Source organism: Bombus terrestris, chromosome 4 (genome assembly GCF_910591885.1).
Source record: "Bombus terrestris chromosome 4, iyBomTerr1.2, whole genome shotgun sequence".
In the NCBI taxonomy this organism is placed as follows: domain Eukaryota; kingdom Metazoa; phylum Arthropoda; class Insecta; order Hymenoptera; family Apidae; genus Bombus; species Bombus terrestris.
Window position 1 is genome coordinate 16,074,682 of NC_063272.1, and position 13,682 is coordinate 16,088,363.

The window sequence follows — 13,682 nt, forward strand, 5'->3', positions numbered from 1 at the left end:
GAAAAAAACTGGCGGAAGAGGATGGGACAAAGTGCAGGTTGCACGTTGGGGAAAAGCGGCGGCGCATCAAAGAGCGATTAACCCCCTCGCAGCCTGGCGAAAGGAAATCCGGCCAGCCGCGAAAGAGGATCGTTATGTTTTTTCCAAGCGCGAATTCACCGAGCATCCCGCCGGATCGTTTCATTCTGATCATTGAAAACTGACGAAAAGCGATCGTAGGGTGGAGATTCAGGTCGTTACATCGTCGATATTGTTTCGACTGTGCGCGAGAATTTTTATGATCGCTCCTGGATCTGTTCGCGAAAATTCCAACAGAGAAAGTCAACGAGGATTTCATGAACTTGATTACATTCGCTTCTTTTTTTTGTTCGGATAAGGGTTGAAGAGTGGGGATAGATTTTTTATAAAAGGGAAGGGTTCTTTGTGACTGTCAATAGGTTCTGTGTTTGAGGCTTCGGAAGAGATACGGAGAACTTGTGCTTTGAGTTTGTAGATGTGGGGATTACGCGAGAGCTGGTTCCTTTATGCTTCGTTGGAATTGAGAAGAAGGGATTTTCGATGTACAGAGAATATCTGTAGGTATAAAATAAATGATAAAATAATAATTAAGAAATAGACACTTGCCCCATCGTGTCTTGGGGATTGTCTAGTTTCTTGTTGGTTAAAGTAAACTCAGGGATCGCGTTAAAAATTATCGTAGTACTTGGATTTTAAACAATTTAAAGGTAGATGATATCTTGCAAGGAAATTGAATTAGGTTCAAGCTTCGTATTACTCACCTATGATAATCATAGCTTACAATTTCTATTTAAGCGGACATTTTAAAAGTTTTATACATAACAAATATTATATTTCAAATAATCGATCGAAGGTTTCTTCGTTCTTGCGTCCATCGTAACATCGGCAAACATCACACGTTTGTAATGATTCACGAGGCAAATTGCGGAGAACAAACGACGATTATCCTCGTTTTCCGTGTTATTTGAATCGTTACATGGCGTCACAGCGATATACACGACTCTAACAGATTACCATATTATGCGCGTTGGCACAGTCGTTATTACAATTACGTTGAAACGTATCAGCGAGCAGAAAGTTACTAGCAGAAAGCTGCGAACGTTCGCAGATAATTAGGTAAAATCAACGCGACCTTTAATGAAGCATATTTAATCTACGAAGTAATTAATGCACGGTTCACTGACGTTTAAATATTACTTAACATGCGTAACAAACAATAACGCTATGCTAATGTTATTTCGCGTAACGATAGTACACGTCGTGAAAGAATAGCAATTTCAAACACGAGAACGAGGGTTGTCATAATTTTGAATTATTTATTCAAATGATATATCGCATTACGTTTGAGAAATAGCTAATTGGTCATTAATGTTTCTAAAGTGAATTACCGATTACGACGATTCTCATAATATCTTATATATGTGTATTTCTTATGCAAAATATAATTATCATATTTTATTGTTATTGTTATTGCCTTGATTATCATTACCGATATTACCTCAGTTTGATGAAACTATTTATAACTCTGTGACTAATGAGATAACTTAATATCTATTAATTGAATATCTAGTTTGATACCTTTTTCCAGGCAATGGCAAGCTACATTCGTTAATGCATATTTTATCTTCGTACATGTTTTTTATACGTCGACTAGTAAAAAGATTAATCCTATTAAATTACGTGGTCAGTTACGTTATCTTCTCTGCACCATTCCAATTTTATCTGAAATATTTATTGATGCCATCGAGTGTTTAAAAAATACTCGCTCCAATCGGTTTATATGATACACTTTGTATGATATAATACGTGTACACTAATATTTCCATAATAGATTTTTTACGCAGTTGGTCGACACGATTAGAGATACGTACGCGCGATCGTACAATTTGTACCCCTTTTTTCAAATTGATTGCTTTCCGTAGATTTGTACATCGACTTTCTTGGGTTACTTGCGTATGTAATAAAATCTTGGAACCGTAGTATAATTTACTATTCTCTATAATAGACACTTTAAATAAAAGTCAGGATCGTTTCATAATTCCAACATCCATTTACATCTGCTCTAAATGTACCAACGATAAGTAGCTAAGTGTCCTGTGACTTATGAACAACGTTGTACATATAATTCATGCTTGGCAGTGCTCGATTTCATAAATTACTCCGCGCCAGAAATTTAATCCAGAAAAGGATTCCTGAGAATGCCGTAGCACCTCGCAGCTTCTCTATATTTTCCGTCTCCATTATCATGTTGTCACGGAACGATATTTACAGCATAACATTTCCACGTCGTGTCCCGAACTTTTGCGCGGGACTCAGACACGCGATTAATCTTCGGCCGTTAAACAACAAGCAAGAGAGCCGGTGGTTAATTTCACGAGAGCCTGCGCGTAAGCAAGCAACTCGAATAGATCTCGAGACGGATGCGAGTGGCTGACGAGGCGACCAACGCAGAAGTTGTTCACCGTTTCTCAAGCCGCTGAAATCCCCGTGGCATTGGGTATACCTCGATACGAACGCGTCACAAGATTACGGCGTTACGTCTTGCTCCATTATCGTAATCACGTAATGACATGATATTATGGCCTGCATTATGGCCATCGATCGTTTGTTGCCGGTAATTACAGGTCGAGCAAATGCTACGCGTGTTGTTCGAGTACGATTATGTACGATCGGTTCGCGACTGTAGCTACATGGATGAAGCGGTTTGTCAAAATGGAATTTTTATATTCGCGTTGATATACGTTGATTCGCGTGTGGAAGCAGGTATAACAGGTCGATTCTTATACGACATTTCCATTCATATTTTAATTATACAAATAGTAAACAATATAATATCGGCACAAACTAGGTTGGAAATACACACAAGAGACGTACGCAGTGGCTATTGACACATCATTTACTGTAGCGTTTACATAAGTTTATCACATACATAGTATTTAGTAGTATGAAACTTACTATTCAGATATGGGCAATTTCGTGTAATGAAACGAATAAAGGGAATAGAAGATACATTGAGATACGAATCAATCTCTGGCGAATAAAGTGGAAATTATTATTGTACTATCGAGACGATATTTTCAGAATGTAAAACAAATACGTAGTATTTCTGTCACTATTATAATTTCTCCTCTTTTTAGTTTCATGATTCCTGACTGCTCGGGTGTAACGAAAAATAAATAGATAGTATATACCAACGTTCTTAGAATATGCGATGATACTATAGAAATGGGCGGGAAATTTAAAGCGAACTTACATATCTTGACGTTAATTCTTCTTCTTGGATGCTGAATTTATCTAAAAGATAATATCGTTCGCATTTGTTATCGGAAATTTCTGATTAAATTTGTAGAGGTGAAACGTCATCGACGAATTTTCAAGCGAATAATAATAAGTTTATCGTTTGTTTCGTCGATAAAATAGAATTGAGAATTTTTTCACAGCGTACTTCGTGCATCGTTTTAAACGATATTCTCAATTCGATCGTAGTTAGTTCACTCGTTCAGGGTCGTACGTTCTATTTCTCAATCGGGCCCGTCTGGATTGCTGCTCCTCGACTCCAAATAGAATATGCAGAAATCTTCAAAGCTCGTTACATTGCTGGTAGCGAACTCTACTTGCGTATTTATAGTCCGGCTAAGAATACTAGCATCGTTTCGATGCATAACATGGTTTCGTGTAAGGATATGGTATATATTTATGCTGTTGGGTAAGTGAACGTGGATGTTACGTAACGCTGAAAATAATTGTAAATTCAATTGTATTTTTCTTCAATATTTCTGAAAGGGTATGACCCCGCATCTTACTGCAACAGATTTTAAAATCGTTCTGTTAATACGTCTTTGGTGAATTAAAAATTTAACCGGTTTGTGGCATACGCGATAAAGTTTACTCTATTTGTGACTTTAATAAAACTTTCTTCTTATAAATCAAAACTTAAGACTGACGAGTATATGAGTAAGAGAAACTTCAATTTCTTCTCATTATATCTTTCTAATTATTTCTTCCAATTTCGCTGTTAGATAATTTTCATGTATAATCGTGAAGTCCAACTAACTCTTCATGCATACATATACATACATAAACCAATATGCTAGCCAACAAAATTTCGGCCATAACTTCGCAAGCTTATATAACGAATTTATTCAAATATCAAGTACTCCCGCTCAATTTTTTTTAAATTGTCACGTTCGCGTCGCCATTTTTTCGCATTATTGCCGAAACAAACTTTATATACGGTTAGGTTAACACGCAGAAGTTACGACCGATCTGACAGATATATGCGACATTTTCTTAAAAATATTTCCAAATCGGCACGTCGTGAAGTTTGTCGACGACGAGTAACCGATGTGTATATTAGTAATAAATCCTCCTGTTTGCGTATCTCTTGGGATTAAGGAGGAACATATATCGTAAATATTTCTCAGACGAATAAGAAGAATTTACGACAGGCTAGGAAAAAAGGGAGGATAAGCAAGAAGAGAAAGACGAGGAATGAAGGTGGGTGGGAAAGTAAAGGGAGGAAGCGGAAAATAGAGAAGGAAGGAAAGAGAAAGTAAGGAAGGAAGCAACGGAGGAAAGGGAAGCTCTCAGAAATAATGCTTACCTTTGTTGAGTCCAGCATTCAAGGACCAATTAATTAATGTCTCTCTCGCTATTCAACTCTTACCCTGTTTTGCAATTACTGTATCCCACCTGAGCCGTTTGTAAATATCTAACTACCGTAGCACATAATTTTAACTAATTAAATCAACTAATATTTACGTTTCATTTCGTTAATACGGTAAATATGTATTTTGATAGAATTAAACATTTTTCGTATATTCCCATAATTTTCAAACAAAGATCGACGCAATAGCAAATAATATAAATGAAAATCACCGATACACAGCGATCCACGATGCAACTTTTAAGATCGCTGCTTGCGGGGAGATTAAGCGAAACACAAACACGTAATCCGGTAGATGGCGAAATAAAAAGAGGAGATAGAGGAAAATCGGCACGCGGTATCTGGGACAATATATCCGTGAAGAGACGTTTTCCGGTCTCTCAGAAGGACCTCGAAATATCGAGTCTTTACGATCGAACTTGAGCCATGATCTCGCGAGCTCAGTTTTATTTATATCCGCGAACGGCATAAAACGACGATTTGTTCGATACTTTCCGGCATTGCTGACGTATACGTTTCTTCATCGTTCTCGCCCTGTTCCTCTTCGTACCGTTCTCGCCTCCGTTTCCGTGAATAATACAGCTGCTTCTCGCGGAACTTGTGTTTGCCAGACGGATTCTCTAACTTTTCTCTCAGGACACGGGCTAACGATTTTTCCGCGCTTCCTCGTGATTTAGGAGACTTAGGTGCGCTCCTTCGGTGGTTCTATCGCGAGATTTCTCTCTGTCAGACCGTCTATGGAGGAGAATTTTAACGTCTCTGATCCTGAACTAGGATCGTAATGTTTGACTTGATTTCTCGTTTGTTTGTTTGTTCGAGATTGTTTGCATCGAGTGATCTTGTCACCGGTAATGCGGAGATTTCTTATTACGCGTGGCGAATGGAAAATGTGAACTTTATGTCGGATATAAAGCTATCATAGGTGAAACACACGATAAGATCTTTTTTCGTCTTTTATAGAAGAGAAATTTAAAAATGTAATACGTTGATAAGCAATTCCACGTCAAGACTATCTTCCTATTTCATCTTCAGATTAAATACCTGTTTTTGTCACTCTTTCGGATACATAAAGATACCGATAACGTTGATTATATACAGGATAATACCAATTAATTTAATTTAATACAAATAAACTAATATTATTCGTTTCTTACAAACCGAGATTTAGTTTAAATTTATTTAATATTTAAATCCATTAGGTTGTTCCCTACCATCTCCCTAACGTTCGATAACTGAATTAAATCCCAAGTTGTTCAATACAGATATTAAAAAATTCAACCAGAGTAATTCTTTATCCCGTGCTTTTGATCATCGTACAAAATACGCATTTACCTGAAATAAATTCATATTTCATTTTTTTTTTTTTTTTTTTTTTTTTTTTTTTTGTCACTGGTTACAGGATAATCGTCTGCCGATACTTTGGTACAAAGCGTTAGAACGCAATTCGCATACTAAATACCCTTGCGTATGTATCGTGTCAGAATTCCACGCCATTCCATTTACCGCAAATTACAAGCCGTTTATGCGTCACGTTCGATTTACTTTCGCCTCTTCTGCCGGACAAATAAGGCTTACACGTATGTATGCGACGCGGCAATTTAGAATTCATTCCGTGCGCCGTGATGTCGGGCACGGTCGACTAAATTCAGCCACAAAAGTCGACAGTCGATCGATTCGTCGTCGTTCCGCTCACACGCTTCCAAATAGAACAGTTTTAATCGCCTTTGGCGAACCGTGACTGCTTTCACAGTTTTTCCGTCGATGCAACGGAAAATCTTTGAAGCAAACGGGCCTTGCTTCGTATAAAGTACGATTACGATAAGCCGATGCAGTCTGCGATACACTTTGGATTAAAATGCAACCGGTATAAAGTATCCGTAATACTATTTTTATGTATCTTTTCTCCTCGTTTTGTCCCTCTAGCAAGTTTACAACCGGAATACGGGGAATATTGAATATAATGAAACGAACGGGATTTAAGATCGTAAATTAAAACACAGAAATTGAACATTTCCGTTTTTTAATCAGAGATTAATCTTCAGAGGAAAATATACACATACGCGCGAATCTATTCAGTTTTAAGCTAAAATATGGTGTCATTACTTAAACGGACGAGATCGATAAATTTAATTAGAAATAAGATTCATTTTCTTTGATTAAATGAACGAAACGTACATCTTCTCGATGGCAATTGCACGCACGCTTGCGTATATTTCACTCGATTCGAATTAATTAGCGTAGCTCTGATTCTTTTTCATATTATATCTCATTACAAGTACCAAGGTGTATGAAGGCTGTTGAACGAACCAACTAATTTTAGATACGACATTTCATTACATTCGTCTCGTTATGATCACGGTATATTCAAAATATTAATAGAATATTTGCTCTAGCGGAATGATAGGCGTTTACTTTGATAGGAATTTGATATAAAGAAAAAAGAGGATATTCCTCGGTTCTTTACCAGATACAAATATTAGTCCGGTTTAATAATTTTTCAATGACAGTTGAATGAAATTTCGCTCCATTTGCAACGTTTATAAAATCGCAATACTTTCGCGTACATATTACTTGAGTTACAACCCGCTAATTAGAACGAATATCGTGTTAATCAATGCTGATAACTCGTTTCCATTCACGTTCCTTTCATTTCAGATTATTATTGAAAGAATATTTGTACTTGTCTCTACTCCGTATTTAGTGAAAATTAACATCAAACGTTGCCATTAAATGGTGTCTTCTTTCTATCATAATTTTCCGCTCCTCGTCAGAACCTTTTCTATCATTTTCCCTTCCTCCTATTGAGATAAACAGATTTAACAGATTTATATCTCACGGTCCTTTAAAATTATATCCACGTAGCAATTTCATTGGGATATTTTATCATTTTCACTTTTTACGCTTGATTTGATTTCGCTTTTCAGAATTGCGTTACGTTCCTCCAAAATGTTCTATCTCTTTGTCAGACGTTTTATAAATATTTTATCGTTCCTACAGTAACCCATCGAAATTTAATTGATTTTTTACGAAGACTCGTTTATTTTTCATCGTATTGTGCATTTCTCGTTTTATTTCACGTTAACAAATTTCCTAATAATGCATCTGTAGCTAAATAAGATACTTCAGTCCTTGAGAAGTTCCTTGAGAAACATAAAATATGAATAGAGTAATGTAAATGTAAATAAGCTTTCGAATAGTAGGAGTCGTAGCGAAGGTATTTTAAGTTCGCCTTTTAGTGCTTAATAAACTCTATATCCCTGAAGACCTTATTTTCGATAAACTCGGGCTGAAAATTTGATTAGTTGATATTTCAGTGGAAAATCATTCAACTAAATTTAGATTTCTTTGAAGTATTGTATTTGATTATGGCTTAATCTTCGTTTATTGGAATGACCAAATAAATTGACGCGAAGAAAATTAACATTCATGCTATTCTTCTTTCGCTTTAACTTGTTTTCTTCGCAGGCCTTTTACCATGTTACGTGCTAATTCGTGTTACGCTCTAAGTTTCTCCTCAGGAAGGGGACATCAATTTATCATCACAAAGCGTCTTGCATAATTAATTAATATAAAATCTTAAATCTGTTAAGCTGTTATTATATCAAGATACCATATTCCTGTAGTTTATTGTTTTTTTAAATTTCTTCTTAAAGCTGTTAGTATTCCTTGCATAATAAGTAGAATAATATGTTCCATCGTTGCGTAGTATTGCAAAATTCACAATAATGTGGATTTTGAATGACGAATGATTCTTTCGTGTATTCGGATAATTTCGGATACTCCTCGTACTTTGTAAATGTAATTCAGGAAAGTTGTACTTGAAATTCGGTCGATGTGGATATTGTCTGTGCTGTGTCGAGTATGTTTGACTAATATGTACGATGTATACAAGCTGTATGAGCTGGAATCTCGCAATGCGATCTATTTTCGGTGAAATATCGCCGCTCGTAAAACGGAAAGAAGGAAGAGGAAGAGAAGGAGAATCTTGTTCGGATCCTTATGCAAAGCTACACATCGTATTATGTGTACATTTGCGGTGACTATAGAACGAAATGGAATTTGTGATCGAAGTTTTTATTGTACTGGGAAATAAATAAATCCCGTGTACGCACGAGGAAATATTCATTGCATGGAAAATTGATTTCACTGACAAGCGCAACATTGTGACACACTCTAAAAATACGATACCAGTAAACGTAGTTATTTCAAATTCGTAGAGAAATAGAAATATGAAGTTACATCGACAAACGAATGAAAGTATAATTATAAAACGAGACGTTGGATGTAAAATGATAAATAATTCGAATATCGTCCTTTTCTTTCAAATTTTTATAATTCAACCTGGTTTCGTAGATCCTCTGTATTTTAACGCTGCTTTAACTCTGCTGGCAACGATCCTTCCACCGTATTTTTATGCAGAGAACCTAAAATTAATCCATTCTAAATCGCTTTATCTTTATCAATCTGGATTATCATGCTGATAGAAATTTCTCAGATGCTAAGAAATAAAAAAGTTCAAGGATTGAATCCGCTTAAACGGAGTGGAGTCTGTTCGACAAATAACCAATCCACTCAAAGTTCTTGCATTCGGAGGAATGAGGTCGCGCGAAGCGACAAACGAGAAACAACGTACAGCGCTGCATCAGTGTTATCACTTTAATAATTAATAGACGGTGTAGGAACCGCGTCTGGCCGAAATATTGGCGTCGACGCCAAAATCTCGTCACGATCGCTGCGACAATGGACATCCGTCCGGCTCATGGAGATTTATCGCGTCGTTCCGCGACAAGCACGGGGCTAGCAAATCAAACGAGCCACGAAATATGGCCTTAAAGTGCTCGACGCTTACCGAACATCGCGAAAATCGTGTTCACGGATCGAGAACAGGCTTCTACTTGCACTAACATTAAATTCGAGTTTCCCAGTTCGCGCTCTCTTCCACGATTTGCTCTCCAAATGCTATACGTTACTCTTGTAAATGTATAAATTTGATTTATTGATAGCACACTCTATGTATCTAGTTTGATAGATTCGAACGTTCTATCGAAGTTACACATTCGTTGGAAAACTCTAACAAATTTTATTTTCACGCGTTTGTGGCTCTTCGGCTTTCGACCGTGCGTTGCGTTTTGTTTCGAAATTTCGCGAACATTGCGGGCTCCCTTCTTCGGAGCAGATCTGAAACTGACAATCGTCGTAAAACTTTGATATCTAAAATTTCACTTCACATGGTATTTTATATTATATGAGAACGTATGTTACGAATAAAATAACAGTGTTGACATTTTAATACAGGGTGAGTCGTAAACGTGAATGGGTGAATCATGCCCACATTTCAAAGTGTGAATATATACACTAAAATGAATAAAATCGTCTCACGAATGTATTTTCCAGCAAGTATATTCACGCTGTGCAGTAGCTTCTATTGAGGCACGAAGCGCACACTTGGAATATTTTCTTTAATCATTCATAACTGGAAAATTATGCCACGCAGAATGTACATATACGTTCATAGGACGTTTTTTACTTTTTACTATTTCGTAGTTTACTAGTATGTGGATTCAGTTCCTGTAATTATGATCGACACTGTTAGAAAATCATTTCACTCAGGAATGGCACATCAGACTTTGAATTCGCTCCACGAGAAACAAGCTCTATTTTCTTAAGAGATGCTCGAGTTTCGTCGAGGCCCGTATAATCGTAATACCATGAAATCAAACGAGATGGGTTACGAGGTGCAAAGAGCTGCCTAATAGATAGGAAGATGGAGCGTCGTGGACGCTTTACGACTTCTTCACGAGCTCGAAAGACGGGTTCTCGGGGTCGCGATGTAAATCCGGGCACGGGGATTCGAAATACCATCGCGAGTAAATATCGTCAGCCTGGTTTCTCCATTACGCGCCTCTAAAACGATTTTTCTTCCTCTTTTTTCCCTCTGTCTCCCTTTCTCGTTTCCCCTTTGGTTCCTTTTGCTAAATCGACCGATTCCAACCGGGAACGTGTTCTTCACTCCCTGGAACCGACTCTTTGTGGTTATTGTAGACGGAAATTTCGTTTGACGGGTTTTTCGGGGAAAAGGAAATTTCGTTGCGACTTCGATGAATTGAGAGGTAGGGGATTGTAACGTCGACAAAGGCTCCGGGCAAGCTCCGCGCGCAAACGAAACTGCGTTAAGTGAATGACATTAAAGTTGGAAAACTATCGATGTTAAGAAACGAAATAAACATTTTTGCAGGGGATTGGATACATGTACAGGTTTGTGAAAATATTCGAACATTCGTAGACATCTTTCACGAATATATTACGTGTGTACGCGAAACAGTTTGAATAAGATGAGAAAGGGATTGAGAGAATGATATTGGCAAAGCTTGAAACGGATAGCGTTTATCTATCAGATTACTAGAAGTATTTGAAAAATCCTGATGATTATTACGACTTATATTTTCTTTTTAATTTATATCGCTGTATTTCGTATGAAAATAGCGTGTTAAGTATAGGCCATTAAATTTATCGAAGAATTAACAAGAATGTTGAAATCATTACGCGTGAAATGATATTAATAATTGTTCATTAAAGATGTAATAATTTCGCGATAAAATATACCAGTTATTCGAGATTGAAAAATTTTAATACTTTCTTAATCTTTCTGAAAAATATACAGCGATATCGCAATTGTTTATCGATTATATACATAATGAAGTATATTGGAATGACTTTTTATTAATTATGTTGAGCCTATCAGTAGTCATAGTCTCGCGAGTTTCACGAAATAAAGCAATTGAAATTTTACCACAGAAAGACAAGAAACATAGTTTCCCTTCGAAGAATATTTTATTGGAACTATGATAAGGTGATGAACGAAAGAATCGATCGCGTTAAGCGACTTATCATGGAAATCCGAGTCTCGAGAATTGTCGTGAGTGGCTTCCAAGCTTCGGCTCGAATGCCAAGAAAAAAGAATCGCGCAACGTCAAACGGAACAAATTTTGAGCGTTCCAGTTGGATTTATTGCGGTGCCCAGGGATTTCCACTTTAGAGACGATCCTTCTCGTGGCTTATTCTGCCAGGACAACGTTTTATTTTCAGCGCTATTTTTCCTTGACGATCGTCTGCTTTTACATCTCCCTGCTGGAGTCTCGTCAAGAACAAGGTAGTAGGAGCTCGTAAAAATAAAAAAGAATAAAAAAGGAAGAAACGAAAGAAATAAGAAGCGCAGAAGGAATTCGAGTTTCGCGTACTCGTTAGGCTCGAAAAAGCTATAATTAAGCCCGTAAACAGAGAATAAGCAATTTCTCTCGTACGTTGGAAAACTTCTATCGTGTATCATCGAACGAAATAAAATTCTGCTCCGAATTTTGACTGGCTCGCGAGAATTTTATAAATGACGATTTAAAGCCGAAAACAGGTTTGGCGATATTTTTATGGTTGAAGTTTATTCGATACAATTTTATGATTCGCTAAATTTGTCGAAGTTAATTTAGAATATTTGACAATTTTACGCCATGAAAATCGACAGGCGGTGTACGTAAGTATGCGTGTACGTGTATCATACGTACAATAATTCGACATTATTTAAACGAGATATTTTTAAAAATAAATGACCTTTCTCTGAATTATTTCATTACCTCCTTATCAAATAAAATAACTTTTTATCTTGCATTTTATCCGAATAAATATTTCCTGAAACAATTTCTCAAATAATCTCTAATTCTAAATCAAAAGCATAGATTTTCCTATAATGCTTCATATATATCATTCAAGTATCTATTCAAATATTTATTCAAGACTAAATTATGAGTAATACCAAGAGCATATGTTTGTTTTATTATTAGATAATACAAATATACTGTTTACAATTCAAATGTAAATAAAACTAGATATTTAACACTCGAAACCATTTATTACTTTATTTCAAAGAACGAACTAAATTGAAAAATTATTTAATCTCGAAATTCATCGCTTCTGGTTGCAATCTTTTATTTTTGTTTCAAATAAAATCTCCTCGAATCTACCATGTATTTACACAATTTCTCGTTTCTAGTTTCAATAAAATATTTCATTTTTTTATCGTCTTTGTTCCTCGTTCAATTTTTAGGATATTAAGAACGATTCTTGTCATAGACTGTTTTAAATTTTCTCTGCGTTTGATGGAACAGAAAATGCAATTCGCTCTCAGTTATTAAACATACTACGATATATAATACAAAGCTGTAACACATATTAATTTGTAACGGATGTAATGTTGCAGTAGTAACAAATGTTTATTTTCATTAGAAGCAAGTGTTATTACGCACGAGTAAAATTATCAAGCTTCAACTTTATATTCTCGTATCAAATGCATAATGTTATTATCAGTTGTAAATATCATTTATATTCTTCTCATTCGGAATTACGATATTTCGCGTGTAACTTCGCGTAACGACGTTGTTCCCTCGTTAATTTTTATTTTTAAATATTTTTCACCCGCCTTTTTCCGCTCTTGGAAAAAACAGCATTCACGATGCCGAAATCCAGTGGAGATAGGACATTCATTTTGCAAGGATCGTCGGATTCGAGCATCGAAAATTTGTTTGTCTCTTGACCGGCGGAAATTTATTTTGTAAATTTATTACTGTGTCACGTGTGCGTTTGTACATTTACGAAAACATGATAAATTTTTTCCACGGGAAGTGAATTTCCTTTTTTTTATATATTCTTCCACGATGCGATGTTTATTTCTGGCAAAAAGCAATATTAATTAAATTCGTACAGTTTAATTATTTCTCAGTCACTGTAAAATTGCAATCGTTTCAAAGGGTTGTATATTGAATTGCGTGTTCAGTCGTTCGTGGAAACTTTATTTCAATGAGAATAATGTCTAAATTAAGGATATTTATTTTGAGTTGTTTCGATCGTTTCTTAAAAAATAGTAAAATATTCGAAAACTTTACCCACTCAATGGCCAAGCCGATTATCGCGTAGAAATTGTCGAAATTAAGAAACTCTGAGCGCTTTGACA

At 36.1% G+C, this 13,682-nt stretch overlaps 1 protein-coding gene across 1 annotated transcript in view; it reads left to right on the forward strand.

Moving 5' to 3' along the window:
• The window catches only part of LOC100645439, a 707,019-nt gene that overhangs the window by 263,342 nt on the left and 429,995 nt on the right, over positions 1-13,682 (forward strand). The window lies entirely within an intron of this gene.